This window comes from Podarcis bocagei (genome assembly GCF_964188305.1).
Source record: "Podarcis bocagei genome assembly, chromosome: 3".
NCBI lineage: Eukaryota > Metazoa > Chordata > Lepidosauria > Squamata > Lacertidae > Podarcis > Podarcis bocagei.
Window position 1 is genome coordinate 17542851 of NC_138127.1, and position 24968 is coordinate 17567818.

The window sequence follows — 24968 nt, forward strand, 5'->3', positions numbered from 1 at the left end:
ATACAAGCTACACCTCCTGAAATAATTCATAGAAACATAGAATTGGAAGGGACCATGAGGGTCGTCTTCCTGCAACGCAGGAATATTTTGCCCAATGCAGGGCTTGAACCCACGACCCTGAAATTAAGAGGCTTGTGCTCTACCAACTGGGCTCTTTATCTCATTCCTCTTCTATACAGTGGTACCTCCGGTTAAGTACTTAACTCGTTCCGGAGGTCCGTTCTTAACCTGAAACTGTTCTTAACCTGAAGCACCATTTTAACTAATGGGGCCTCTTGCTGCCGCCGCGCCACCGGGACACAATTTCTGTTCTCATCTTGAAGCAAAGTTCTTAACCTGAGATACCACTTTAGCTAATGGTGCCTTTCACTGCTCCCACGCCGCCGGAGCATGATTTCTGTTCTCATCCTGAAGCAAAGTTCTTAACCTGAGGTACTATTTCTGGGTTAGCGGAGTCTGTAACCTGAAGCGTCTGTATCCTGAATGTGTATGAAACCCGAGGCACCACTGTACAACTTTTAAAGGTATACATTGTCCTAAGTATCCATGTTAGATTAGATTATGGTAGGGCTGCCATACATTTCAAAGGCAGAATTGATGTTCGAGGCGGTGCTTTGTCCTGGATCTTAGCCAAGTCAGCCGAACATTTTTTTCTTTAAAAATAAAGCTTAACAATTTTGGTGTCTTCCTATAAAAAGCTTAACAACTTTCGGGGTACAGTTGTACCTTGGATCTCAAACGCCTTGGCTCCCGAACAAATCGGCACCCGAACGATCGAAGTGAGTGTTCCAGTTTTCGGATGATTTTTGGAAGCCAAACTTCCAGCGCCTTGGTTTTTGAATGGTTTTGTGAGTCGAATGGACTCCCAGAACACATTCTGTTTGAGAACAAAGGTACAAATGTATCCTGGTTTTTACCTTTTGAAATACGGCAACCCTAGCTTATGGCATCCAAACCCAGCATTCTTTTAAGAGACTCTCCCATAGGGTTTCTAAAGCATCAGTTCATACAGTGTGAGTCCTTTAAAAGAGGCCCTTGAAAATACTCACCCTGTACATAAAGATAAAGGGACCCCTGACCATTAGGTCCAGTCGTGTCCGACTCTGGGGTTGCGGCACTCATCTCGCTTTATTGGCCAAGGAAGCCGGAGTACAGCTTCTGGGTCATGTGGCCAGCAGGACTAAGCCGCTTCTGGAGAACCAGAGCACGGCACGGAAATGCCATTTACCTTCCCGCCAGAGTGGTACCTATTTATCTACTTGCACTTTGACGTGCTTTGAAACTGCTAGGCTGACAGGACACCCTGTGCATACATACATACACACACACACACACACACACACACACACACAATTTTATTAGTATGCTGCCTTTCCACAGTTCAAACCATGCTCAAGGCAGCTCGCAACATGGAAAAATACGGTACATAACTGCAGCGTAACAAAAGCAGTCGTGAGCAATAAATAAAATAATTTTTAAAAAAATGCACAACCAAACTGAACCATTTCCACATATAGCAGAAAAAGATCTATAGTAAAGATACAAAAACAAAAAACACAAAAACCCAACAGCAGCATCAACCACCCCACTACAACACCCCAGCCCAAATGTCTGTTCAGCAGCCTCAGCTTTTGCAGCTGAAGTCAGTCAGGGCCCTGCCCTCCCAGGCCAGGTGGAAAAAGACCTGCAAGGCAGGGAGCAGGTCTTCCAGGACTCACAGCCTCCTCCACGAACCCCCACAACAACCCTGTGAGGTGGGTTAGGCCGAGAGATGTTGACTGGCCCAAGGTCACCCAGTGAGCTTCATGGCTGAATGAGCTTCAAACTCTGGCCTCCTAGGAGTTTTAGTCCAGCACTGTAATCATAACACCATACCGGCTTATGAACATTATGGTATCACAAAGAGTCCAGCAGCGTGCGGTGAAATTCTTCATAGGGAAACAGTTAGGGTCACAGTCACCAGCTTGCGAGGGGGGCAACATCGCAACTGTGATATCGCGACGTCCTGATGTTGTGCGCATGAGCATCGTGCTTCCCTCCCTAAGCCGGGCAGAAGCTTCCTGGGTTTTGGGAAGGAGGCACCGGGCTCCCAATTTATTAGGAACATTTAGGGGACTAGCCTAGCCCACTGGCAGCACAACACTGAAAAAGTAAAACAGCATAATAACTTCAACCCCCTTTAAGAAAAGCCGCTTTGCTATGAAGAAGGCAAGAACTCTAAGCCTGATTGTGCTAGTCTGAAGGCTTGATAAAACTTCATCCTAGCTCCATTAACTGATAACCAAAGAATTTAGCAAAGAAAGAGACGCACTCTTACTAAACCGGAAGTAAAGAGTGAGTGGGTAGTTAGGTTAGCCAAAACACATCAGGGACGAACAGATAAGTCTATTTCTGGTTTGTGGCAGATCCAAGCATGTTCATTCACAAGTTTGCTCCATTCTGTTTCTATTCACTTTGCTTTAAAAAAAGAAGAAGAAAGAAGTGCATTATTTTTAATGTCTTTTTTCACCGAAATATGAAATTTACTTCAAGATGCATCTGTAGACATTTTTACCCTAAAAAGGCACTTTTAATATGCATTTGGGCACGTTTATTAAGCCATGTACAGTAAATGTGCAGAACTGCAAAAACTGAAGGATCTGTGATGTTTTGATCCGCATATTCGTTCAGTTAGGGTGAATCAGGTTGGTTTGCACAGACTCAATGAAACCCATAAGAATCCCTAAAACATATACAGTCTGTCTGCCTAGATCGGACCCTTTTGTCATTTTAACTGGTGGCATGGACTGATGGGGGAGAGTATCCAATCTGGGTCGCCCTGTTAGTCCCACTCCCACCCCCGCAGAGCTAAAATGGCACTGCTGGCTCAGCTGCCAATAAGCCCACAGCCAAGATGCCATGGTCTGCACCCACAATTTCCACCTCTTGCAAGAATGACAGCACAAAACAGCAGTCTGGTAAGTGGGCTGCTAACCATGCTTCTTGGAGCCAAGCTGACACTCATGATACAATTCAGATGTTACGAAACCCAGGACCAAAGGAACATGCTCTGAGGAACTGCAGAAAAATCGGCGGACGAGGAGATGAAAGCAGCATGGGCTGGAGAAGCACACATACGGATTGAAGCTGAATCCCAACAAGACAGAAGTACTTTTTGGGATGGGGCGACAGGGGGCTGGTGGGGTTGGAGGATTCCCTGTCCCTGAATGGAGTAACTGTGCCCCCGAAGGACCAGGTGCACAGCCAGTAAGTCATTTGGGACTCACAGCTGTCCATAGAGGCGCAGGTCAATTCTGTGTCCAGGGCAGCTGTTTACCAGCTCCATCTGGTATGCCAGCTGAGCAGTGTTGAAACTCCAATTGTTCCAGGTGCATTTTGCAATAGGGGTTTCCTTAGCGTGAGCAGTTTCTGAGCTTATGGGCACAGAACTGCGCCTAAGATTTCAGATTAAAACTGCAGAGTGGAAGGAAAGGAGGACATTTTTCTGCCTCCCCACTTCCAGCTACTCTCCGAAAACTGGAGAAGAGACCCTCTTAAGAATATTAGGGGGAGTGGGCAGGGGAAGGACTAGACCCTGTGAAAAATGAACATAATATTTTAGCTGTTCATTCTTTTTCAGCTTTGTATTCCTGTTATTAAAAAAGTGTGCCTAGACATTATGTTGCTGCGTCCATAACCTAGGTTTAAGGTGCCATTTAGCTCCTAGCTTTCATATTTCATATTTCTTTTTAATTTAACTTCCTGGTTTTCAAATGACTGAAGATGTTGACAGATCCCCCCTCCCCCAACAACCGTTGTTAAGACATTTCATTCCGAATCTGCTTGACAGAACTATGCAGAGGATGACAACGGGGGGGGGGGGTCCTGCCCTCCCAACATAAATCCTGGCTACATCCATGCACACCCACCATCAGTTTGGAGCCCACAACCACTTCTCCCTGAGCAAATACAGCCCTCAAGGAGCAAAAGGTTCTGCACCATATATTCACTCCAAAAAGATGTGATTTTCTTCTCATCTTCCTCCCATCCCCCAGCTCTCTGGTCCTCAACCATCCACAAGTAAGATCCATCCCTTTGAAAAATCAATCCATTTCTTTAAAAGGTAACATGTAAAAATGCACGTCTTAAAATATACAATGCTAAAAAAAAGCCCCAGCATTCATTCCCAGAGGCAGAAGTGCTACTGGATCGTCTTGCTCACAATGCATCACAGGCCACAATTGTTTAAAAGTCTATTTACTACAGCGATAATGCCAGCTTAAATGTCTACACATGCTAACATGCTGAGCAAGATGAAAGGGGATGGGAACATTTAAGCCCACATTATTACTTGAGTCACCGGCTAATTTAAATGATGACCCATCCTTTTAAGCTCAAGGCAGCTTCACAACCTAATGACAACATGCTTGGGATGCTGCAAAATGACCAGTCCCCTCTCTGGTCCTCAGCGCTGATTCACCCAGGGATGTGCTACCCTCCTCATCTCATATTTGGATGACTTAACCACTGAATACATTTACTATCTTGAGCCAAACGCAGCTGCTGCAAGGTCTGCCTACAGTGTTCAAGATGAGAAGCTTTGTTCACACTTGCGAGTCATCTTTCTCGCGACCCTGCAGTCATCTACTCATGAACACGAAGAACTATGGGTGGATTGACAGAACATGTTCATGAATAGATCCCTGCAGCATCCCGAGAGATGACTTGCATGTGTGAATGAACTCTCATTTGACAGATAATGCTTACAAGGGACATTTTGGCCCATAACTTTATCTCTAGAAGGGCTAGTGTGTGTGTGTGTGATGAAAGCTCAGAGCACTGTTCAGGGGCACCACTGGAAGCTGTGATGGGAGAAGTGGTGCCCATGGGCACCAGGTTGGTGAGCCCAGCTGTAGCTGATAGCATATGTTGGATTAAAATAGCATTCAATTAACAAAAAAACCTTTTGCTTTAACATGTTGTATTAAGGGATTTCCAGTTCACTCAGGCTCCAAAATGCTCAGAAGTTAAGCTAAGGGCAACTCTTTTAACAGATGCATTATTTAGGTATGGTGTCTAACCCTGTGTTTAGTTCCAGCTTCACCAAAATCTTGGAGCTGCATGGCTGTTGCAGTGGACATAAGTCCTAGATTTTCTGTTAAGTGGAATAAACACATGGAGTCTATGCAACTGAAGCTACCATTCAATATTATCAAAGTGGCAACCAATATTATCCTCATAGAATGATGGGTGGCTCAACAAATCAGGAGTCAGTTATTGGCCACAGCTTCCTGTGGCATGCCAACCCAGGGGTGAGGATTAAACCCTTGTCAAGTTGGCTATTAATCCATATTAAACTTTTGGCTATTAAACTTTTGGTTGTGGATATTACTCAGCAAAGAGTTCCCAAAAAACAACAACACCCCAGGTCTCCTGGAAGTTGTCTTTTTATGTTTAGGAAGCAGAATTTTTGCTGCCTGCTAATTGCAGGAAGTCTTGTATCCAGTTTTCTGAGCTTGGTATGGTCCATGCTTTCCAATGCGCTTGCTTGTTTGTTTGTAGAATTTGTAAGCCACTTGATAAAATGAAACTTTCCCAATGGATAAAATGTTGCAGATTTGTCAGTTTCGCTGCTAGCCTGGCTCAATGGAATCATTCTGTAACAGTCTATGTATGTCCTAGGATGCTCAAACGTCCGTCCCCGTCCCCCCCCCCCGGAAAAGAAAATATTTCATTTTTCACCAACCACATTTAGTTATTTTCAAGGGTTGGGGGATAATGCCTCTGCTCTTCCCAAATCAGAAATTCTCACCACTGTTTAATCCAGGAGCGAGCAACAGGCACACTGGGCTCTGCATGTAAAGCTCTGGGTGATTTGTGGTAGACCGAGGGTTTGACACCCAACTGTTTAGCAACAGCAAAATGCCTTTTTGCACCTAAATTGGGCTGCTGCAAAGAAGAAAGCTAACCAGAAGAGGACTTTTGTGCAAAGGCCCTGTGGGCTCAATTCAGTTCTGGATCTGAAAACAAATTCCTAGGTTCTGAATGTGCCTCAAGGTACCCCGTTCTTTAATTCTAATTGGATGTCTTTTAAACTTGGCTCTGAACAATAGATTTGGGGGTTTTAGGGCAAAATATAGCAGATACATCAAGAGGGAAGTCTGCCTAATATAGTCAACATCCTTTCCATTCCACATAATGAAGACTTCGCTACTTAGGACTAAGCCATCATACTCCTATAAGGCTTGATGATAGGCCAATTCTGCGGTCTGACCCCCACCGGCTGCTCCTGCTAGCAGATTGCCATCTATTTCACGATTGTGTGAATAGATGCACAAACTTGCTTCTAAGGAGAAATATTCTTGCAAAGATATTGCTGGTCTGAACCGATGTTCACTGGAAAGCACTCAACAAGACATTAAAAGCTGAGGAACTATAACCGCAGGTACTCTTCAGAAAATACAAAGGGAGCTTTAGAAATCGAGGAATTCTGAACTAATTAAAACATGGTTTCGATGTGCTGAAGCAAGGATGAATCCCACCGCAATCTATCTCTCAGCATACTACGATTAGTACTGCTGGGACATTCAAGCTACAAGATTTGGCTTCTATCTGTGCATTAAAAAAGAAATAAATCCTAATCCGTTTCTGAGCTGTTCTGTGCTTTCTTCACTTCTGTCAGAGCTGCTTCAAGATCCTAGCTCACAGAGGATCACGCTAGCCAGCGGTCATTAAGTAAAAGTCTTTATTGAATTACAGTTTCCATTCTCACGCTGCTGTCTGCAACTCTACGTCTACTAGCTAGATCGGCGAGGCTCCGTCTGAGTCTCCGCCCCGTGCGCACCAACTTAATATCCTAGCCTTGCTCCACCTTTTCCTCCTGACTGTCCTCCTCTGGGTCCCTCTACCCCCCGGGGCTTCTTCCTTCCGGGATTCTTCTGACGCTGACCCGGACCCTTCTGCCTCCTTGCGCCGGGCTTTAGGACCCGGTTCCCTTTCGGGGCTGCTCACTGCGCCGCCTTCCTCTGCATTTGAACTTGGCGCGCGCGCCCAACCTTCCACTTTCCTCTTAACCGTTTCCTCGCTCCCCGATGGAGGTGTGGCCACTCCTGACTCCTGCCCTCCCTCCTGTGGTGAGCTGCCAGCGCTTCCCTCCTGGCTCCTTTCCTCTTCCCTGCTTCCTGGCGGTGACGCTGGTCCCGATCTCCAGCTGCTCCCCCCTGAGTCTCCTCTGGCTCTATCTTCCTGGGGTGCCTCCCTAGACTCCCCCCTTGCCCTGGCCACTGGTGCTCCTTTCTGTGAATCCTCTGATTCACTGGAAAGACTGGGAGATCTCGGGTCGTCGTCATCACTCATCCTTTCCTCTGTCTCCTCCCCTTCGCTCTCTGTTTCCTCCCTTGCCCGTGCCTCTGCACCTAAACCCCTGACATCCATCCCCCCCTCGAAGCCCCCCAGTCCCCCCTCCCCTCCTTCCGGTGCTGGAGCTGGGGGCTGCTGTTGCAAAGGGACGAACGTCGGATATCGGTCGCTTCCCGTGGCAGGCCTCCAGCGGAACTCTTCCAGGTCTTCCTCTCTGCTCTCGTTGACGACAGTCACCTCCTCTTCCATCTCTGTGCCGCCGTGCTCGAAACCAGGGTCGTCCCCGAAAATGTCCATGTCCGTCTCTCCCGCACTTCCTCCAGGCGGCGTTGCTCTGCCGGAACAGTCCAGCCACTTCCTGCGGAACTGCTCCTCCGGCCTATCGTCCCACCAATACGAGGGTTCTGAGACCGATCCCGAGGGTGACCCCTCCGGGGAACGGACGTCTCGTGTTGGTTCCTCGTCCGAGTCGAACCCCCTGAACGTGCTGTCCGAAAGCGTGGGCGTGAAAAGCCAGTCGTCGAAAAAGTCTGCTGGCATAGGTCTATGTGGGAAGAGGGCATGAAACTCGTCTTTGAGCAGAGGTTCGTCTAAAGCGTAGCCCGGCACCCAGCTGTTCGCACTGGCCGGGGTGCCCTCCCTGGCGAGAAAGTATTCTACTCCCTCTTCCCCCCATCTGGAGTCCAAAATCTCCGTGACTTCGTTGATGCGCTCCTCCTGTGCCACTCCCGCGTGCCCCGTTCCTTCTCTGAGCGGACTCGGCGCCGTTCCGGGTTCCTGGAACCTGTGCGGTGCCTTGTAGGGAGTGAGCACCGATCTGTGGAACACCGGATGCATTCTGGAACCCTCCGGAAGCGCCAGCTTGAAAGCCACCGGGTTGACCTGCTCTTCGACTTGGTAGGGCCCCAGTTGTTTATGCCCTAGTTTCTTCTTGGCCAACGACCTGGCCGGCACTGCGTGGGCTGCTAACCAGACCCAGTCTCCCACGTGGAGCTCTTCACCAACCCTTCTGTGTTTGTCCGCTTGTACCTTGTATGCGTGTTTAGCCAGCTCCAGGTGGCGCCGCAGCTGATCGTGGACTTCCTGCAGCTCCGACGCGAACGCATCTGCTGACTGCGGCTCCCCTTCTCCCCTGCATTCCAGTCCCGGAAAGGTTCTAGGGTGCCGCCCGTTGTTGGCGAAGAACGGCGTGACGCCCGTGGATACGTGCTTCGTGTTGTTGTAGGCAAACTCTGCAAGCGGCAGGTAATCTACCCACGTCGCAGGCTGTTGGTTTGCATAACATCTCAGGTACTGCTGCATGATGGCATTGGCTCGCTCCGCTTGCCCGTTGGTCTGCGGGTGTCTCGCCGACGCCAGATTGATCTTGACGTTTAGGAAGCCCATCAGTTTCTGCCAGAAGTTCGAGATGAACTGCCGCCCGCGGTCGGACAGAATAGACCGTGGCAGACCGTGAACCTTGAACACGTGGTCTATGAACAGTTTGGCGGTTTGCTCCGCCGTGGCCACCTTAGCACACGGAATGAAATGCGCCATCTTGGAGAACAGGTCCACCACCACCAACACTGCCGTCTTGCCCCTTGAGCTGGGCAGATCCGTGACAAAGTCCAGGGCCACTCTCTCCCAAGGTTCGACCGGAGTTTGCAGCGGCTCCAACAGTCCAGCCGGCGGTTTGTGCACCGGCTTTGCCCTCTGGCAGGTGTCACACCTCGCTACGTAGTCTGCGACCTCCCCTCTCATTCCAGGCCACCAGAAATCCCTGGCTACTAATTCCACCGTCTTCTCCTTGCCAAAGTGCCCGGCCGTGGGTGCGTCGTGCAGCTGCTGTAGCACCTTGGCTCGAAGTTCGTCACCCGGCACGTAGATGGCCCCTTTACGGATGAGCAAGCCATCTCGTAGCTGGAAACCGTCGGCCGCTGCCTTGCCCCCTCGCACCTCTGCCATCTTCGTTCGTGCGAAGGAGTCCCCCTGCAACGCTCGCCGCACCGCCTCTAGGTCCACGGTCGCCGCGGCGCACGCCCACACTGTCGGTGCAAAGATGTGCATGGCGGCCGCTGGTGTTGCGTCCTCCAGATACTGTGGCTTGCGGGAGAGAGCGTCTGCCATGATGTTGGTGTCCCCCGGGACATACTCTATTCGGAAGTCGAAGTCCGCAAAGAACTCAGCCCAACGTATCTGCCTCTGGTTCAGGAACTGTGCCGTGCGCCAGTGTTCCAGATTCTTGTGGTCCGTGCAAACCTGCACCGTGTGCTTGGCGCCGATCAGAAAGTGCCTCCACGCCTTGAACGCTGCATGAATGGCCAGCAACTCCCTGTCCCATATGGTGTAGTTCTGCTCGGACTTGCTGAGCTTCCTGGAGTAAAACGCTCCCGGCCGCCACACGCCCTGCGGGTCCTTCTGCAGCAGGACCGCCCCCACTGCTCTGTCCGAAGCGTCTGTCTCCACCCTCATCGGCATGCTGGGGTTGACATGAAGCAGCTGCTCTTCCGACGCGAAGAGACGCTTGAGGGCCTGAAAGGACTGCTCCGCCTGCTCTGTCCAGATGAACTTCTTCTTCTTGGAGCTAAGGGTGTCAGTGATGGCCGCCGTCTGCATCGCGAAGCCCTTGATAAACTTGCGATAGAAGTTCGCAAAGCCGACAAACCGTTGGACCTCCTTCCGGTTGCGTGGGCTCTTCCAATCCAACACCGCTCGAACCTTGGCGCTGTCCATGGCGAGCCCCTTGGCAGACAGCTTGTAGCCCAGAAAATCCACCTCCGGCACGTCAAATTGGCACTTCTCCAGCTTGGCGTAGAGCCTGTGTTGCTTTAGCCTGCCCAGCACTTCCTTGACGTGCTTGTCATGTTCTTGCTGCGACTCCGAAAAGATCAGGATGTCATCCAAGAAACAGACGCACGTCTTGTAGAGAAGTCCCGCCAACACGTGATGCATAAATGCTTGAAAAACGTGAGCGCCATTTTGCAGTCCAAAAGGCATAACTCTGTATTCGTAGGTACCCAGTGGCGTGAACATGGCTGTCTTCCACTCATCACCTTCCCGCATGCGAATGAGGTTGTACGCCCCCCGCAGGTCCAACTTGGTGAACACCTTTCCCTTCCGTACCTTCGCCAGGAGGTCGTCGATGCGGGGCATGGGGAAGTCCGACGGCTTGGTCACACTGTTCAAAATCCTGTAATCCACTACGAGTCTTTTTTGGGGCGTGTCTCGCTTCTTAACAAAGAATACAGGACTGCCCCCCACTGCCTTAGACTCCCGGATGAAACCGCGCTCCAAATTATGATCGATGAAGTCTTTGAGTTCCTGCAGTTCGTCCTCAGACATGGAATACAGCTTCCCTTTAGGCAGCGCCGCCCCCGGCAGCAGGTCAATTTTGCAGTCATATGGTCTGTGAGGGGGTAGCCTGTCCGCCTCCTTCTCGCAGAAAACTTCCAGAAATTCTGCGTACTTGTGGGGAATCGCTTGCAGTGTGCCTAGCAGCAGCTGTGACTCCTCTTCCTCTCCTTCCTGCCTGGGTACGATGCAGTGTTCAGCACAAAAGGAAGAGCCGAAGACCAGCTGCCTCTGGAACCAAGCCATCGTTGGGCTGTGCTTGTCCAGCCAACTCATACCCAATACAATGGGCGTGTCAGACAGTTGAGTGACGTTGAAGCTGATGACTTCCCTGTGATTCCCAAGTCGCATCACCATTGGTGGCGTCTGCTTCACCACTTGCCCCCCTAGCAGCTCCCTGCCATCCACCGTGACAACCTGCAGGGGCAGTGTGGCCGGCAGCAACTGCACAGCGTGCCTGTCGACAAATTCCTGCCCTATAAAGTCCGCGTTGCTGCCGGAGTCGATGGTGATTGGCACGTCCATGGTGATTCCATTGGGCAGCTGGAGAGATGCTGTGAGCCTCACTACTGGTTTGGGCGGGAGGGGGTTCACTGGCTGTAAAATTTCTGGGGACTGCGTCACTAACACGTCTGGCTGGGCCCCAGTGCCTCTTCCTCCAGCCAGACATTGTCGTTTCCCTGCTGTGGTCCTCCCTGCTGCGTTGCTGCAGTCACCATTGCTGAGGCTGCAGTAAGCTTGTGGGGCCTCTGGGGACACTCTTTCGCCATATGCCCTGGCTGCTCACAGACGTAACACTTCCTGGTCCCTCTAGGAGGCTTCGCCTTCACTGCTGCCGGTGCTAGGGCTCTGGTTGCTGACTGAGCCCTTGCACCTCCAACCTCCATAGGTTCGGCTCCTCCTCCTGGCGGAGGCGTGGATTGCGTTCGCGCTGCTTCTCTGGGAAAGAAGGAGGGGCCCCCGGCTGGTTCGCGCCCTCCACGTCCTTCGTCCTTGCTCCACGGACGTCCTTCCAGCCTCACCCCCACGGCCAGTGCCCTCTGAACGACCTCCTGGGTGGTTCGGGGTCTCTCCCCCCTCGCTATCTCATCTTTAATCGAGTTGTGCAGTCCCTCCCAAAAGAGGTCTCTTACAGGAGCCGAATCCCTGTCCCATTCCAGGGCGCTGACCAAGGCGAAAAAGCGTGCATGATACTGTCTGACGCTGGCCCTCCCTTGTCTCAGCCCATGCACCACCTTCCGTGCAAGATCAATGTCAATACTTGATAAGAAACACCCATCCATCGCTTTAATAAAGGCATCCGCATTCTGGAGCGCCGGATCGTTATCTCTCCATAAATTGCGCAACCATGCTTTCGCCTCCCCATGCAGATGGGACATGATGAACCCCACTCTCTCCTGTTCATCTCTAAAGTCTTTATGCAACAGTTGCAGTGCGCACAGTACGTCGGCTCTAAAGTTGGGATACTGTTGCAGGTTCCCATCGAAGTGAGAGAGCAGCCCGCCTGTCCGTCTCGCCAACCCAATTCCCTCCTGCCGGGGTGGTTGCTTTGCCAGTACGTCTAACCTGACCTGGAGATCCCTGCAGGCGGCAGCTGCCTCGTCCTCTCTCTTCCTGGATGCGAGAACCTCGGCGTTCAGTTGTGCCACTGCTTTTCTGAGGTCCTCTATCTGCTGCTCAGCCGTCATGTCTCCTGCCGTTCGTGAGCTCGCTAGTGGGCGCCTGTTTCTCTCCTCTCCTCGAGGCTGCAGATGCCCACAATGTCGAGACGGAGCCTACTGTCAGAGCTGCTTCAAGATCCTAGCTCACAGAGGATCACGCTAGCCAGCGGTCATTAAGTAAAAGTCTTTATTGAATTACAGTTTCCATTCTCACGCTGCTGTCTGCAACTCTACGTCTACTAGCTAGATCGGCGAGGCTCCGTCTGAGTCTCCGCCCCGTGCGCACCAACTTAATATCCTAGCCTTGCTCCACCTTTTCCTCCTGACTGTCCTCCTCTGGGTCCCTCTACCCCCCGGGGCTTCTTCCTTCCGGGATTCTTCTGACGCTGACCCGGACCCTTCTGCCTCCTTGCGCCGGGCTTTAGGACCCGGTTCCCTTTCGGGGCTGCTCACTGCGCCGCCTTCCTCTGCATTTGAACTTGGCGCGCGCGCCCAACCTTCCACTTTCCTCTTAACCGTTTCCTCGCTCCCCGATGGAGGTGTGGCCACTCCTGACTCCTGCCCTCCCTCCTGTGGTGAGCTGCCAGCGCTTCCCTCCTGGCTCCTTTCCTCTTCCCTGCTTCCTGGCGGTGACGCTGGTCCCGATCTCCAGCTGCTCCCCCCTGAGTCTCCTCTGGCTCTATCTTCCTGGGGTGCCTCCCTAGACTCCCCCCTTGCCCTGGCCACTGGTGCTCCTTTCTGTGAATCCTCTGATTCACTGGAAAGACTGGGAGATCTCGGGTCGTCGTCATCACTCATCCTTTCCTCTGTCTCCTCCCCTTCGCTCTCTGTTTCCTCCCTTGCCCGTGCCTCTGCACCTAAACCCCTGACAACTTCCATCTGTAATCTGGGTTCCAAGCTGCTCAGTATAAAATGGATAAAATGTGCTTCCTTTTCACTATAATGGGAAATCTAAAAAAAGGACTGTAACTTTTTTCTCTTTTAGCCAAAGCAGATTAAATTTACAGGCATGTGAGCCCCACCCACCTGTGGATTATCCTGCTAGTATCCTGCAAACTAACGGGTCCAGGGGCTTTTTGTGGGAGAAGTAAAAGGCACTTATTTTCCACCGTAATCCTTTACAGGGAAGGGAGCAGGGGCTCCTCTCTTGCTCTTTCTCACCTTAAAATAAACAAGAGGCAGCAAGTGGTGTGTATTTTTGACTGCCCATTTTTATAACCTTTCCAGGGGTCATTTGTGTTCTCAGAATTAGACCTTACAGGCCTCAAATAAGTCCTTATAATATGAGACTGTCTAGAACTCTGCCTGCGAAGCTCTGAAGAGATCTGGGTTTTGTGTTTTTATTAAAGCAGAGCAACACAGAATTTTTTTAAAGACAAAACAAAACCACACACACAAACACAACTAAGCTTTTAACATGTTAGAAAGTCATTTGCTGCTGTGGTTGAACAATGAACAAATTGACAGCTCTTGCAGTGCTCCCCAGCAACATTTTGGGTAGCCTTATCTCTTGGAAAGCACCTGGAGCCAGAGAAACGTAGAAATATAGGAGAAACAGAGCTACACAGTGCTCACAATTACAGAAACAACAGAGTGCCACAAGGCTTTGTGGAGGCCCTAAACTGACTTGTCTGGGTGTGAGTGTGGGTGACCTTGCAGTCTCCAAATAATCTCCAAATAACCCTGATGTGCACCCTTAGTCTATTCACATTATCAACGATCCTTGATAGGGGGAACCTTAGAAATGGCCTTAGCACTCAGCCATACGGACCATGCGACCACAGTTTTAGAAAACAGAGCCTGTCAGAAGAGGTTGGCTTCAGTGAAGTGTAAGCTCAGAAACCGCAGAAATGAACAGCAACCAAGCAACAACCCAGAGCATTCATTAGAGAGATGGTTCCCTCTCCTCTTTAAAAGCTTTTGATTAATCTGACATGCTGGACTACATTTTTGACTGCTGGCAAAATGGAAGCGGTGGCAAAACAATTAGTCCGTACTTACCAGTCCATTAGTGAGAAGACTTTCCCCCCCCCCCACACACACACAAATTACCACAGTTACAGATGCTTCAGAGCAAAAGGAGCAGTAGCTAGCATGACTCTCAACTCTCTCATGTTTAATGATCACTCTTGTACCATGAATATCCAATGACCTAAAAGTCTCCATGAACAGAGACAGTGTATAAAATTATTGTAGTCTTTTGGGGGGGTGAAAAGTGAGGTAAACATTTTATAGCATGATACATAAATATACTGTAATTAAAAAACACTATAAAGATGTGACATGGAGCCTGGCAACATCAACCCCACCATGTGAGAATCCCTTGCAGATGACTGCAGTGCCTGGAGACAGTCAGGTTGTGCCTGGAGACAGTCAGATTGTACCAGCAGTCACCAGAGGAGAAATAACTGCTGGGAAGAGCACAAACAGAAGAAACATCGTGGTGCATCTGTAACAAAGAAACCGGATGCCTTCATCTGCCCCAGCTGCAATAAAGCATGTCTCTCCTGTACTGGTCTCTACAGGTACAGCAGGCGCTGTAACTCTCCAACGGTTTGACTTTAACCCTGATGGCGCATTTCCCCATGTCTCAAGAGAGTGATGGATGCCAACTAATGAATAAGCCTAAAAGTTTATGGTTCCATAACATGAGCCACCACGCTTGGAACAAAAAGTAACTTTGAGCGAAGCAGGTTAACTCTCTGAGAAAATTCTCAAGGAAAATATTGTGGTTTTTCTAAAGATTACCTCTCATGACTAAAGTTAACTTCAAAACAAAACCAGAGCAAAGCCTAGCATACACACACACACACACACACACACAGAGAGAGAGAGAGAGAGAGAGAGAGAGAGAGAGAGAGAGAGAGATCTTGTTTTCACGTTCACATATATTAAAATCAATAGCACCACATACCATCAAATATACTTCAATGATAATGTAAATACAATAAAGTGCAATATTGTTTAAGATTATAAATCTAACCATTAAGCATAATAATAGCTCGATACCATTCTGAATTAATTTTACAGTGAATATCTAATCCATATATATTCCTCTTAAAGTTTATCAATCATGTCATTGTCATACAAACCATTTCCCCCCCGCCATCCCATAACTGAATGAACTCTGTAACCTTTGCCATTTTTACAATACTCTGTTCAGATTTTAAGCAGCCACAGCTCCAGCATACCCTGTCCCCTCCAAATTGTAGCCATGAACTTTTCTGGAGACGATCATAGTTTCCATACTAGCTTGTAAGCAGAGTACAACCTAGTTAGAACACTCGCTGCATTAAGGAATACAGGGAAATAATTACTATGACCCTGTAAGTGTTGCTATGGACCCATCACCATTAACTTCAAACTGATGCAATTTCCAATCGTTAAAGCATTTCTAAGGCAACCTGCTTCCAGAGAAAAACAAGAGAGCCAATACAGCCCTAAAGCTATACACGCCATAGAAGGCGAGACTTCACTAGAATTCACTTCCATTTATCTGCTCAATACTTTTCCATTGGAAAGCTTAGAGGTGCATCAGTCATCTGAGCTCAGTTTGCTTAAGTGTAGCACCAGTGTGCTACGGATGCTAGGCTAGGCAGTCTAAAGATGTGCATAGCAAAAGGAGGGAAATGTGTTAAAAAGAAAATGTGTGTCCCGACTTTTGGGGCAGCTTCATGTTTTATACAGAGATCATTGTCCACATAGCCTGTGATGAGGCTGTATTTTAATGTTTTAATGTTGTATTTTAATCTTGTATTTAAGTTGTATTCATTCAACTTGTTTTTATTATTGCTTGTTAGCCGCCCTGAGCTTAGCCTTGGCTGGAGAGGGCGGGGTATAAATAAAATTATTATTCTTATTCTTATTCTTATTCTTATTCTTATTCTTATTCTTATTCTTATAGCTGAAAACATATAGAATGCAAAGTTTAAAGTGCTGTTGCCTATCGCGATATTGACATTGGAAAAGCATTGGAAAAGCACACCAGATACATTTCTAAGCAGCCACCACAAGGTAAAAACAGTCTTGTGATTCAACCTTTTCCCCCCTTTATGGCATCAGCTGATGTTGCCCTCTTACAATCAAAACCGCATCTCAGTTCCACAATGATTATTACTATGCTAGCACAGTACTGTCTAAAGTTCAAGGGTGCAACAGCTGTACTGTGGCACTGCACAAGCTCACAGAAAAGCCGTCCTACCTCAAATTCAAAGACTAGAGTCTTAAGTATGCTATTAAAAAAATATGCAGAAACAAATTCTATTTATTTCCAAGTCACCATTTGTGTTGGACCCTGAGGGCAACTTGCTTTGATTCACAAAAGCTGAGAGAAAGGTGGATCCCCAATGCTATTTAATTTTATAACAAAGTAAAACAGCCCATCCCAGATTTATAACTTGTCTTTCAAGCTTTATTCACACATGGATTTGCCCTCCTATTCTTACATTACACAGTAGTTAATTGTAACCCAGGCATTTTAATATGCTTTCTACATTTGCCGTAGAACAGGTATGGGGAAGCTTTGACCCTCCAGATGTTGCTGAACTACAACTCCCATCAGCACCAGCAAATTTGGCCAATGGCCACAATTCACTTGAACCTATACTCTTATTAATAAGAGTGGTGCAACATCCAACAGTTAGGGACGCGGGTGGCGCTGTGGGTTAAACCACAGAGCCTAGGACTTGCCGATCAGAAGCTTGGCGGTTCGAATCCCCGCGACGGGGTGAGCTCCCGTTGCTCAGTCCCAGCTTCTGCCAACCTAGCAGTTCGAAAGCGCGTCAAAGTGCAAGTAGATAAATAGGTACCGCTCTGGCGGAAAGGTTAAACGGTGTTTCCGTGTGCTGCTCTGGTTCGCCAGACGCGGCTTAGTCATGCTGGCCACATGACCCGGAAGCTGTCTGCGGACAAACGCTGGCTCCCTCGGCCAGTAAAGCGAGATGAGCACCGCAACCCCAGAGTCGGTCACGACTGGACCTAATGGTCAGGGGTCCCTTTACCTTTAACACCCAACAGTTATACCAAGTATGATTAATGTAATGGCCCTAAGTTCATCAGAGAGAGTGGAAATCATGGAAGAAATTGGGTCACATTAAAAGAGGCACTGATAACTTTGATCAGCAAGATGGCAAGCACGCAAATGCCGCAAGAGAGAAACCAAAGCAAGGGAAACGAAAAGATGTCAAAAAGGAAACTGATTATCAGTATGTATCAGTATGAAGAATTGGTTTTTGCGGTGGTGCTTTTTTCATCCAGAGTTCCCAAAAGAATCACTTGCCTTCAACTATTCATTATTTGCATCAACAATGGCAGCTGAATATTTAGATGCAAATGCAGATTGTGATTGATAAAAAGAGCTAGTTGTTCATCTGCACCTTAAAAAAAAACAAGCACAATATTAAGATGCAGGGAAAACCACGTTTATGTACTGTGTAGCCTGGTTCTCTGAATATTTATTTTTAGCAACCACTTTGCATAACATTTGGGTAACAGAACATACGGTTTTGCAAGCATGCAAATTTGGAGAAAATATATTTTGAGCACAGAGCCTGGCAGCAGGAAAGCCACGTTTTAGGTGCATCTTGTCCCTCTGAACACACCTCAATCCATCCTGGCTCAGCTACTGCACTAATAACCATTGGGTAAGCCTCTTCAAACAGGGCTCCAAATAATTCTTATATTCTACCATAAGTAGGCAAATTCAAGCAAGTGGCACAGAAATGTGATTTACAAAAGGCAGATGGGAAAGGAGCAAAAGCAGCGAAAGTCTCAGTAAAAATTACAACATGGATTTTTTTTGCACACAACTGACCACAAGTTTGGAGGATAAATTTGTTCCATGGAAGTCAAAAACCAAACCCTCCATCATTTCGTTTTTAATATTCAGGGTTTCAGTGACCAGCTGCACCCACCCAGTGCCATGATGTCATAATGAGGCATTGGCAAGGCTTTAAAAGACCAAATGGTGCCTGCCTGTGTGTGAGAAGCCTTCAAGGGCGGAGTTCACACAGCAGAGGTCCTCTCCTACAAGAGATGCTAGGAGACTTCGTACCAGCTCAGCAACTGCAAATGAGTACGGCCACTGCAAGTCAGATTCAGCCCAAATATTTAAAGCACACCTATTATGTAAACCACATTGACAGTGTGATTCAACAGCAAATGAAGCTAAGGCTATTCTAGGCTGCATCAACAGGATTCTAGTGTCCAGATCAAGGGAAGTAACTCAATGCTGCCTTGGTCAGACCACACTTGGAGTGCTGTGTCCAATTCTGGGCACCACAGTTTAAGAAGCGGGTTGACAAGCTGGAATGTGTGCAGAGGAGGGCAACCATGAGGACCAAGGGTCTGGAAACCAAGCCTAATAATAACAACAACAACAACAACAACCATAATAATAAATTTTATTTATATCCTAGCCGAAGCCGGGCTCAGAGCGGCTAACAACAGTAAAATAATACACCAGTCTAAAATCAATTCATTATACAGTTCAAATCAAATTAATGGCAACCATTGGGCCAGAGTTCAGTGAGGATTACCAAAGGAGGGAGTCAGGCTGTGCCTTGGCCAAAGGCCTGGAGGAACAGCTCTGTCTTGCAGGCCCTGCAGAAAGATGTCAAGTCCCACAGGGCCCTAGTCTTTTGTGACAGAGCGTTCCACCAGATCAGGGCCACAGCCGAAAAAGCCCTGGCTCTGGTTGAGGCCAGCCTAACCTCCTTGTGGTCTGGGACCTCCAAGATGCTTTTGTTTGAAGACCGTAAGGTCTTCCGTAGGACGAACCAGGAGAGGCGGTCCCGTAGGTACGAAGGTCCTAGGCCGTATAGGGCTTTAAACCAGCCCCTTAAACCTGATCCTGTACTCCACCGGGAGCCAGTGCAGCTGGTATAGGAACAGTTGAGGGAATTTCCTATGTTCAGCCTGGTAAAGAGGAGACTGAGAGGAGAGGTGATAGCCATCTTCAAATATCTCAAAGGCTGTCACAGGGAAGATGGAGCAAGCTTGTTTTCTTCTGCTCCAGAAGGTCACACTCGAACCAATGGCTTCAAGTTACAAGAAAGAAGATTCCGACTAAACATCAGGAAAAACTTTCTGACGGTAAGAGCTGATGGTCAGTAGAACGCTCTCCCTCAGGAGATGTGGACTCTCCTTCCTGGGAGGTTTCTAAGCAGAGGTTGGATGGACACCTGTCATGGATGCTTTAGCTGAGATTCCTGCATTACAGGTGTTTGGACTCAATGACTCTTGGAGTACCTTCCAACTCTACAAATTATATGCTTCTATGAAAAATACAGCAAATACTACCAGGACTGGCAGGACTTGCCCACAATTGCCTATGGAGCGGTTTGTGCCCATGATCCTCTGCTTTCACATGGTCAACAATTAACATAGACAGCCGCGCCTGTCATTATCTGAATGGCAGTGCAAGTGAGCAAAACAATTGGGTATTTCTGAAACTGTGTGCATGTTATGCATGCACAAAAGTGAAAACAGAGCCCAAAGAACAGGGAAAATGTGGCTTTCTAAAAATTACTTTTTATTCTTGGAGGATGCAGTTCTTAATGTTAGGCCAAGTTTACAAACCTCGATTTACTTAAGCTAAACAAGAATCACAGGGTAAACACATGAGAGAAATTTTATTTTGACCTGACCTGTTTTTATACTTCAGAGACACAAGTGTAAAGGTAAAGGTAAAGGTACCCCTGCCCGTACGGGCCAGTCGTGTCCGACTCTGGGGTTGTGCGCCCATCTCACTTAAGAGGCCGGGGGCCAGCGCTGTCCGAAGACACTTCCGGGTCACGTGGCCAGCGTGACAAGCTGCATCTGGCCAGCCAGCACAGCACACGGAAATGCCGGTTACCTTCCCGCTAGTAAGCGGTCCCTATTTATCTACTTGCACCCGGGGGTGCTTTCGAACTGCTGGGTTGGCAGGCGCTGGGACCAAGCAACGGGAGCTCACCCCGCTGCAGGGATTCGAACCGCCGACCTGACGATCGGCAAGTCCTAGGCGCTGAGGTTTTACCCACAGCGCCACCCACGTCCCTGACACAAGTGTAGCCCATCACAAAAGGAAACACAAAATGGAATTTCATAGTAACACAGGGAAGGAGAGTATGAGGTTAACAAGTTCATGAGGGGGTTTGTCTTTTTCCTGCTACGACACCAAAGGTGTATGTAAAAAGAGACACGCTGGTGTGAAATGTATTAACAGCTTTTTTTTTCTGCAGCAGGTGGGAGGGGTTTACCACCAACTTTTGTTTCTGAGGAAGAAGGTGGGAGCATGTGAAAAAGGGGAAAGGGGCAGGGAGCGACACAAAAAAAGGAGACACAAAAATAGGAAACGTTATTTTCCTTTTTTACATGTGGCTCCATGCAGAGGTGATTTTTTTGCACTCACACTTATTCTCACTGTACAACAATGGGGGGGGGACACAGAAAAGCACTCTCTTAACAACACGGAGTGGGATGCGTAAAACTAACTTGGGCAATTAGAAAAAAAATGCTAAAAGTCAACTTCAAGTACGACGACAGTCCAGTATAAAATATATAAATGTAAGGGCAGGAATATGGGGTACTAGCAGAACAGAGCTAATCACATGTATACTATACGTGCCATTTTGTTGCTGCTCTTGCTAAACAGCTGGAAGTCAAGATTCCTCCCTGCGAATCGCTGCCCACCGTTGTACTTCAGGACAAGGAGAGGTTGGTTTGTGCCCACAGCTAAATTCTAACAGCTGCCCAAAGAGAGAGGGGGGGACTAGGAGTCAGACTAAGATACAGCTGTACATTTTTAAAGAAAAGTGGGTACAGTACACAGCTAGTGAGATTTCTCCTCCTTCCAGGAGGAAAGTGAAACACAGCAAAAATACTGAAATCTTACTGAAGCACACAAGATCCATATAACATGAACAGAATCCATATACATGAAGAAAACTGAAAGTCGACACACCCAACAAGAGTCTGGGTCCTCCTACTGAGGACACAAGAGGAAAGAAGACCCAGTGCTTGAAACAGGCAATGGCTCTCTTTTAAAGTGAAGCAATTCTAATTGTGCAGGATTTGATTGCATTGCTCAACCATTCTCTGTTTGCCTTGTCCCTCTAGTATGGCCCGGCACAAGACAGTAAGCTGTCTGGGAAATGGATTTTTCCATCTCTTTGCCAATATATTAATGAAGATCCTGGAACACAAGAGCCCTTGTTGGCACCGCAAAGCAATACCATGACCCAAATAAATAGCAACCATTAGGAAGGATCCCAGCCACATTACCAGCTCATGACACCCCTTCCTTGGGGGGGGGGGGCAGCCTCTTTTTGTATTTGAAAACTTCTGTGAAGTCTTAACTGCCGAATCAAACCTTGTTTTGAAAGCTAAGGCGATTTTAACCCTCATGACTAAAAGGGAGAATGCAGGTTATATGGAGGCAGAATTAACTCTTTCTAAAAATAATTTTCAGAAAACGCTTTTAAATCCATCGGAGCTTCTAAAACATAGCCATAATTTGGAGTAATGCTGTAATTAGTGGCAATTTGCCCCATACAGTGAGCAAGAGCAATGGGAAATGTGTCGTGCATACAAGCCTACACAGTAGTTTCAGATGCTTCTGAAATTTTTGCTAGAGCCTTAGTGTAATGACAGCCATACACTGCTCTCATCCAAAACCTGACCACCACTTTGAATAGAGGACAGAACCACTGAAAGTTAGCACAAATCGCTATGTACACAAACACGCCCTTTCCCAATTCAACCGGCAAGCTCAAGAAACCATCTACTGTGTGCAGCTTAATTTCACGTGCAAAACATCCGAATTCCAAAACTGAGAATTGGGGGGGGGGCACAAAATGTACAGCAAGTGCAAATATTCAACTTATACCTAGATCAGGCATCCCCAACGTTCAGCCCTCCAGATGTTTTGGACTACAATTCCCACCATCCCTGACCACTGGTCTCGTTAGCTAGGGATCATGGGAGTTGTAGGCCAAAACATCTGGAGGGCGGCAGGTTGGGGATGCCTGACCTAGATCTTTCCATATGCATTAAAAATGTCATGTGAAGTAGGCCCAATCACAGTATCCAATCTTGCAGCTGAGTTGGAGCAGTGCTGTTGGTACAGAATACAAGGCGTTCCAACCAGCTCCAGGCGGGGAAAGGTTTGGATGACGGAAACAAAACACCGCCTGCTCGCCAGCCACCACCGTCCAAACTGAACTTGCATGCACACACCCCTGCAGCTGATTTAAAGTAGAAACAAAAATGTATCAGGAATCATGGATTTACCACAAGTGGCCTTTCTGATGCAGTTGGACTAAGACTTGGAACATCTCTGACCACTAAGCATGCTGGCTGGTGCTGATGTGAGCTGCAAGTCCCTTGCTCTGGACGCAAGGTGCACTTTTGACCACTTTCAAACTGCTATCTATTTTTTTTTATCCTCACCCTCAACAAATACTTTTATTTGTGTTAATGCTTAAGCTGTATTTATCTTTTCCCAATGAGTGTTTCAAGAATACTCATTCCGGCAGACGGCAGGTCTGTCATCAGAATACAGATGGAACATCTTTCTGAGAGGACTGTACCATGTACTCATTCTGAGAGGACTGCACCATTCGCCCTTCCTAAATACAAGAACTGGTTCTTCTTCCCCAAGCTTTGTACGTCCATTCCTTTTGTGTTACCTTGGCATCTCTCTTACCTACTGCCCCTCACGATATTGCTTTAGGCACCTGCTGACGAACACTTTGCTGTTTGGGAAGCAGGTTCAGGAACACATGCATTTAGCTACCTAAATTGGCTTCAGTTTTTTTCCACTGATTTGCTATTTGTTTCTTCAAGATGATGGTTTTACATATATTTGTTTTTGACGGGTTCGTGGATTTCAGCTATGTTTTATCTTTGTTTACATAATTTCTAAGCAAAGACATTTATGAATACCTATGCAATCCACCCCCTTTTCCATGGTAGGTCCTCCCCAGAGTTTGGTGGCATCATTACGCGGGGTTAACACAGGAGCCACATGGCTGCCACTCAAAAGAGCGCACACAGAAAGAGACGCATTGGGCGGCCAACAACCATAGCTTGATTGCAATGATCTGAACGCAGTTTCAAATGCATGCCGTTTATTTATTTATTTTGCCAGGCCTGAAATATCTCCACAAAGAACATCAGCAGGGTCAAAGCTGCTGGATACCACCAGTCCACACAATCAGATGCCGGCAAAAAAGCTATCCAACCGATATATGACCTCCTTATGTCGCAGAGAGAAGGATAACAAAAATGAGAATCGATACCAGCAAGAGGGCATCCTATGCTGCACATGAGGGGAGAAAACCAGGCAGAACAGAAACCAGATTTTAACCGATAAAAGGCCAATCCACCCTCAACAGGGTGGGGGGTGGTAAGGAAGGAGTATCAGAGGCAAAACACTTTAAGTCCGTCTTCCCCAAGATCCACAACAGGCATGGACCCCCAGTCCTATATCATAGAATCATAGAATTGTAGAGCTGGAAGAGTCCTATGGCTCACCTAGTCCAACCCTCTGCAACGCAGGAACTTGGCTTAAAACTAGGAGCGGGTGGGTTGCCGGAAAGGCACGTGAGAAGGCATCGCCATCTCTTTAATCCCTTTAGCAAGCCTTCCGTCCAAATCACAGTTCAAGCCGAGGTCACGGAGGAAGGAAGGAGACGCGGCAGCAGGTGCCTTTCGCCACCCGGGCTCAGCAACAACCCCACCGCCCTGCGCGCGATTCGTTTTGGAGGAACGCAATGGGGGCTTACTCGCGAGTAAACACGGCCGCGCTTGGGATTCACGGGCGGGGCGCGGGGCAACCAAATAACCCCCGGGGTGCCAACTTGAATAAAATATGGAAGGAAACATCGCGCCATCGATCACATGACGGGGAGCACTATTTGGGGACCCAAATTTTATGGGGGGGGGGGCAAAGGGCCCTCGGTCCCTAGGACTTAGTTCCTACGATCCCAGGGAAGGAACGAGCAAGGCGAAAAAGGATAGAAACAAAAACAGGCCCGGGAGGAAAGGGAGAGACGTTAGGAGATGCCCAAACCCCGCTCGAGGCAAGAGCTACCCTGCTGGCCGGTGGCACCCCAGTGCGCGCTCCCCTCAGCCCGCCTTCCAGCGCAGCTCCGCCGCAGGCCGGGCCCCTTCCTTCCTCCCTCCCTCCCTTTCTTCCTCCCTTCCTTTCATCCAACGCAGCGCTTGATTCCCAGTCCGGGAAGCGGTGGCTCCGGGTGCGCCTCCCCGCGCTAAACCTCGCTGCGCCGTGCGCCCCGCGCGCCCTCACCGGCTCCTGGCGCTCTCCGCGCTCCTCCACGACACCGCAGCAGTCAGTGGAGCACTCAGCAGCCGTGCCCAGCCAGGCTCCTCGGAAAGAGGAGCCCACCCAACTCCGCCAGGGAGAAAAGGGAAGAGGAGGCGGCCGAAAGAGGGAGGAGAGGCGGGCGGGACACTCCCCGCGAGCCGCTTCTCCTCGTCCTCCGGCGCGCTCGTCGGCGAGGGGAGGCGCTCCGGATTGCCTGTCAGCGATGGAGCGCCGCCGCAGCCCGTTGCCAAGGCAGAGTGGGCTTCTCCTCCTCGGCAGGCGATGTTTCCGTTCTCTCACTCTCACTCCCTCACACACAAATACGGACA

General features: G+C 48.6%; 1 protein-coding gene across 1 annotated transcript in view; it reads right to left on the reverse strand.

The window, feature by feature from the left end:
• The window catches only part of CYRIA (CYFIP related Rac1 interactor A), an 82608-nt gene extending 57725 nt beyond the window's left edge, over positions 1 to 24883 (reverse strand). The window contains 1 exon segment of the mRNA XM_081189220.1: positions 24622 to 24883. The gene's annotated coding sequence lies outside the window, so the exon portion shown is untranslated.
• Positions 24884 to 24968: the final 85 nt, after the last annotated feature.